The sequence below is a fragment of the Rhincodon typus genome, chromosome 26, assembly GCF_021869965.1.
Source record: "Rhincodon typus isolate 14 chromosome 26, sRhiTyp1.1, whole genome shotgun sequence".
Taxonomy (NCBI): domain Eukaryota; kingdom Metazoa; phylum Chordata; class Chondrichthyes; order Orectolobiformes; family Rhincodontidae; genus Rhincodon; species Rhincodon typus.
In genome coordinates this window covers 21,419,504-21,426,078 of record NC_063357.1, presented here as the reverse complement: position 1 = coordinate 21,426,078, position 6,575 = coordinate 21,419,504, and the positions used below count along the sequence as shown (strand labels likewise).

General features: G+C 40.3%; 1 long non-coding RNA gene across 1 annotated transcript in view; it reads left to right on the top strand.

Annotated features, from left to right (window-relative positions):
- The window catches only part of LOC125486192, a 14,995-nt gene extending 8,706 nt beyond the window's left edge, over positions 1-6,289 (top strand). Inside the window, exons 3-4 of the long non-coding RNA XR_007264881.1 lie at positions 3,396-3,551; positions 5,084-6,289. This is a non-coding gene — a long non-coding RNA (uncharacterized LOC125486192). The remainder of the gene's footprint in view (positions 1-3,395; positions 3,552-5,083) is intronic.
- The last annotated feature ends 286 nt before the right edge of the window (positions 6,290-6,575 follow it).

The window sequence follows — 6,575 nt, the reverse complement described above, 5'->3', positions numbered from 1 at the left end:
GCGTGTGTGTGCCTATGTGTGTGCGTGTGTGTGCCTATGTGTGTGCGTGTGTGTGTGTGTATGCAGGGGGGGTGTGTGCAGGGCAATATTCAATGCTTTTCTTAAATTTTACATGTTCCTCATGTTGAGAAACTGTACAGCATACATTTTTGTTTCACAATAGCCTTGGGAAACATCCTGTAAAATAGTACAGACATCAGAATAGACAAGGATAAGAGCAATCACACAAAGAAGTGACCATGGGTTTGTTTCGATGCAGTTATTTTCTGGAATATGGGCATTGCTGGCAAGGCCACCACTTACTGCTGATCATTAGTTGCCCTTGAGAAGGTGGTTGTACACCTTTCCCTTCCTTGACTGCTGTCCATGTAGTGTGCAATGGTATGCTGAAGGGAGGATCTTGACAACAAGGGCACTGCATTAACTGGGCCATCTTGAAGGTCTTGCTCTGGAACCTCCGCAGGATGGTGGGACATCCTGCAGCACATCCCTCAAGAAGTTCCTAAACTGTTGCAGACTCCTGCACACTGCAGTCAATAACATATGAGGTAGTGAAATACTTCCTGTTTAAGCAAGCTGAGACCCTGGCAGCAGACATGCCACAACCCCTCCCCCTCAAACTCTCCAATGAATCAAATCCACGTTTCAGCATCTTACAGTTCCAATTGAACCTTGGAAATCAAGTCAACTGCTTGCTCATAACCAACAGTGGTTTTCTTTAGTGATCTTGCTGCCACAAAGTCACGTCTCTTCCTGTGTACTGATAAATTCGGCCTGCGTTTCCAGACTAAAGAAATTCAGAACATTGAGAAAACACTCATTGCAAATCCATGCTATCTGCAAGTCTACTTCAGAAGATGGAGACATTGACCAAACCCTGCCAAGATAGTTGTTTGAGCTTTTCACTGGAACAACTCAAAGGCAAGTGACGAACTCCGTGTCCAGTTAGGATCACAAATAATCAGACCAGTTGGCACTGGTAAAATACAGAAAGAAACTGGATCTTAATTGTTCATTTTGAGTTGTATAAAAGAGACAGAAAAGTGGATTGGTAACATGAAAGACTAAAAGTTTCTTTCAATGTTTCCCCCTTATCATCTCAAAAAAAATAGTACTTGGTAACAAAGGCAGATTGGAGATACAACAATTCATCAAGAACCTAAAGCTATCTAGAGATTTTGCTACTGCTGAGAGTAAATGTCAACTATTAAACTGTATTCTCTGGTTGAAATCCAAAGCCTCAAGAACTCTAAGGACTTTTAAACGTTAGTCTTTCTTTCTGTACCAGGCACAATCTCCTGTATCTATGTCTGTGTCTGTGTGTGTGTTTTATGTTGAATTTTATTATTTACTTGGTGTTTGTAAAGCAATAAAATGTTTCTTTCAAGGCTGTGAGGGAAGCGCAGAAATGTATGTTGAGATGGGGATTGAACGAAAGGAATAAGGGGTTAAGCAATAAACAATGGGAGCACATGGAATGCTACATAAGGGGAAGTTATTGGCAATGACCCCCACCATTGTCTCCACAGAGGGAGCATACCGGACCACAGTGAGTATCATCAAAGTGTATTGCTGGGAGTTGTGGGCAAAGAGGAACGTTGGAGGTGGATTTAGTCATATGTAGAATGTTTCTACATTGGGGTTATTGGAGGGGAAGGTGGTGGAAATGAGCTGTCCAGGAAGTCCAAAGTAAAATGGTACCTGACATCCAGACCAGACCAAACCAAATGCTCTGGATGCCCACTGTGAGTTGCATTCCTTGTCATCACTTACTGTCTGCTAGAAGTGACCCGCAACTAGAAAATGCTTGTGCCAGCTGTCAGGGTGGGCAATGTTAGTTTGATGGGTGAAAGCATGGGCTCCACTTTTGCTGGATGGGAGGACATTGAAAGAGGCAAGACATTAAGCCTGCACTTGCAAAATGCAGATATTCTTCACTTGCAATCATATCATTGAGTATTTGAGATGCATGCTATGTGAAATTGTTTGGATTTCAAGGCCTAGCCACGGGCATCATTCGCCTTATCATTGGTCCTTGCAAATTGAGGACAGAGATCTCAATGAAGCAGACGTTATCACCACTGACTGTAAAAGAAACAGACACTGACTGCAAACAGCAGTATCTGTGGGGCTTAGAATTGATTGCTATAAGCTTGCACTGTGCCTTTAATGATAGACACTACAGACACTACTGCAAAACAACTTCCAGGGTTGATTTGGGGCTTGGATGGGAAGAGTTCAGAGTGCATGGAACAATCCCAAGACACTGTTCTGTGTTGCTCACCCAGTCAGTACAGTACCTCCACCAATTAGGTAGCTGTCCTCAACAGTCATGAGAACTCCATACATGGCTCGTGTGATTGAGGTGGCGCATGTTTCATTGAGTGGAGGAGTATGTGCAACTATCATTTTCAGGATATACCAGCACTGAGCCTTCTGTTACTCCTCACTGGGCTAGCACACTAGAAATAATGTCCCGTTATTCCCGCAGCCATCACAAAAGTTAAAGATTTTAAAATAAGTACACACAGTTCCCCAATTTATCTGACTTTCAGACTTAAATTGATAGAAAGCATAGACCAGATTTCAGTGCTAAAGAATTACTATTTATTAAAAATAATTAGACTCTCATTCAAATAAATAATTACAAAGATTTGCCATACAATGCAAAAAAAAAACTTGTAACCCCTTATAAACTGCACCTTACACATACATAGACAGAAAAACAAACAGACAGGGAAACATTGTTATGGGCAGAGGAAAACTGGGAGGCAGTTCAATAGTTCCCATTCACGGGTTACTGAGTTGATTCTTATGCTGGGTGAAACACTGCTTTTCAGCTGTCTTTCTTTGGAAGACACATGAGGTGGCTGGTTAACTTATAAAAGGTCTTTAACTTAGCAGTTAAAAGTCACAGCTTACAACAACTGCTAAAGGAGAAATGAACTGTTTTTCTTCAAGTTTGAAATTAGTTTGATTGCAGAGAACACTTCTGTGTTGATAGAGTTAAAGTATTTCTCTCTGTATCTTGTTCCTGGCCCCAAGTTATTCATTTACCTGAGAACTAATCATACAATGGTTGGCAGGCAGAGAGCTTCTGCCATTGATAACTGGTCACTAGTCCATAGACCCATCCAGCTACATCCATATACAGCACCCTCTGCTCCAATTTATTTGTGGCAGCTTCAAATACAGCTTGATCCAACAGCTTTTTACACTGTACTTGGCATAAGTGTCAGCTTGTTTACTTTTCAAAACATGCAAAAATCCTTTAAAGCCCTGGTTTTAAAATAGTTCTTTCTCAATCAGTTCACAATTTTACAAAAATGAAAAGGGATGGTCTTTGCACTTCACTAAACTGAGAGCCTGTTCTGTTCATGATGCTCCCAACGCAGGTCGCTGCCAATGGGAGCCATGGATGCAGCTACAGGTAGGATATTGGTCCAAGTAATTGTCTTGCTGAAACGTGATGGGAGGACAAGCAGATGTGACAACTAAGCCCAGGAGCAGCAGCAAGCTGCCATGGAACCCCCATGTCAGGCAGAATGCGAGTAAGTATGAAAGAAAGCTAGCTAGAAATGTCAAAACAGATAGGAAATGTTTGCATTGGTATCTGGAAAGGAGAAAGATCATGAGGGAAGTAACATTGAACAAACTGATGGAGCTATAGGCTACTAAGCCTTTATGTCCTGGTGGATTTCATCCTGGGGTCTTAAAAAGGTGGCTAATGAAATATGAGAAGTATTGGTGTTAATTTTTTAAGATTTTTTAGATTCTGGAATGGTTCTATGAGACTGGAAAGTAGCAAATGTAACTCATCTATTCAAGAGGAAGGGAGGTAGAAAACTATAAAGTATAGGCCAATTATCTTGGCATTTCTCACAGGAAAGCTGTTAGAGGCAATCACTAAAGAAGTTGTAACTCGGCACTTAGAAGACACAATGTCCCAAAAATGCCCAGGAATAGTCAGCAGTGAAAGAGAAACTGTGTTTAACCAACTTCTTTGAATTCTTTGAAGGAGTAACAAGTAATGTGGATAAAGGGGTACCTGTTGATGTAAGAATGCTTAAATTTCCAGAAGGCATTTGGCAAGTATCTGTATAAAGTGTTACAGTGCAAAGTAGGAGCTCACGGTCTATGGGTGAATGTTAGCATGGATAGCAGATGGGCTGACTGGCGGAAACAGACAATTTGTACAAACGGGCCTTTTTCAGATTTTCAGGATGTGATGAGTGGGCTCCTGCAAGCATCTGTATTGGGCCCTCAGTTTTTTTTTACAATTTATATCAATGACGTGAATGAGGGGTTCAAAAGCACAATGGCTATATTTACAGATGACAGAAAGATAGTTTGGAAAGTATATTGTGAAGGTGACATAACAAGAATGCAGGCTGTTCTGCATGGGACAAGTGAAGGGTAAAAATCTGGCAAATGGAGTATGATGTGAGAAAATTGGGGACAAACAAAAACAGAAATTGCTGGAGAAACTCAGTAGGTCTGGCAGCATTTGTGGACACAAAACAATATTAACATTTCGAGTCCAAGTGACCCTCTTTTTCTCTATAGCCAGCATCCACAGTTCTTAGTTTCATTTTAGCAGGAAATATGGATTTGTTCATGTTGGCAGAAAGAATTATTTAAGTGGACAGTGATGGTTGAATTCCAAGGTGCAATGGGATGAAGATGTTCTAGATCATGAATCCCAAAATGTTAGTAAAATTGGTATAGGAAGTGATTAAGAACGCAAATGTTGTGCTATGTGCTATCCTTTATCATGAAAAGAATTGAACATAAAAGTAAGGAGGCCATACGCTGGCTTTACAGGGTATTAGTGAGATTATATCTTGAACTCTGTGCACAATTTGGTCCTCTCATTTAAGAAAGGATATAAAGGTAAAAGAAACAGTTCAGTAGAAATTTGCTAGATTGATACCTGGAATAAGTGGCTTCTCTTATGAGGAATACATGGACAGGCTTGGCTTGTTTCTGCAAGAATTTAGAAGAGTGAGGGGTGATTTGAGTGAAGTTTATAAGATCCTGAACAGCATTCCCTCTAATTTGTTTTCCTTCTGCATGAATCTAGGTGGTTAGTGTGCAGCAGCAGGTTCCAGAACTTGAAGTCAGTGCTGTGATCCATGTCAGCACTCCAGTTGCCATGGACGGAATATCGAAACAATTGTGTCTGTGTTGCACAGCTGAGAGGGAACGCTGAATTTCTGAATGATCTTGATGCTGTGGACGTGGAAAGGATATTTCCTCTTGTGGGTGAGCCCAGCACTGAGGGACACTTTTAAAACTAGAAGCCACCCCACTATTAGGACAAAATGAGGGGACATTTTTTCTCACTCAGAAGCTTGTGCAATTTTGGAGATCTCTAACTGAGTTGTTGTTGTTGATGGCGTGCTCATTGCATATTTTTGAGATGGAAGTAGATTCTTAGCAGGCAAGGGAATCAAAGTTTGAGGGTAGATAGGAATATGAAATATTGAACACAGACATATCAGCTATATTGAATGACAAGAGCCGAACGGCGTTTTTCTGAACCTGGTTCGTATGTTCCCATGTTTCTAACTCTTGTAGGATCTATAAACTTCCAAGCAAACCCTCATCAGCACCTACTTTCCAAAACCTCTGTTGGATCATAAGGAGGAACCTTAGACTCTCCCTATTCCTTCATTGCCAAGACTATAGAATATGAACTGCCTCAACTGAGCTCAACTAAGTCGATACAGACCAGGATGTCAAAACTTGGGATCTTCCAGCCTTTTTGGTTTAGCAAAACCATGTCAAGCAACCCACTTATTATGTTGCCAGGGAAAGTTGTATTTATTTTGAAAGCAAAGCACTATACAAGCTGTGCCACACATTAGCAAACCTTTTCCCAAACATTCATATTACTTTTGGAAATATGATTTCTTCTTGGAAATACACAAGTTGTCATTTAAAGTGACTGATTGTGCATGGCAGTTATTAATGTTACATTGGCTAAATTCGAATATTTATGAACCTGTACACTTTGATTGTGGCCAATGATTTGTGTCATACCCTATTGAGTAGGTTGTTGAGCATTGAATCAAATGCAATTATGTGTGAAATGTAGGCAGCACAGGAGCAAGATGGAAGAGTGTTTTAATGATTTTGGCAGAACTATGATGGAGTGAGACCACGGTGGAGAACTGACTAAGATAAAATGGCTGCAGAAATGGCCAACAACAGAACCATTGAATTGATATATGGAGAGTCTCGAATGATGGCAATTGATGTTCTCAATGCCAAGATGTTTAAAAAATAAAGAATGTATTTATGGATTGTAGCCACATGTTTGAACAGATTTCATTTGTTACAATTCTCTCCCCTTATTTCACTTTCTTTCTTATTGTTCTCAATTTCTGGTACTTTGTGTGAGGCACCTGCATGAAATTATGAAGCATCACCATCTGTTGGTTACTAGAGGAAGGCGATTATGCTGTGTTGTTAAATGACCTAATGACAGTTATCTTTACTACTGGTTCACAGTTAAGAATTTTAAAAATGTGATTTGTGACTTCTGTATATTAAATGATACCCTACAGTGT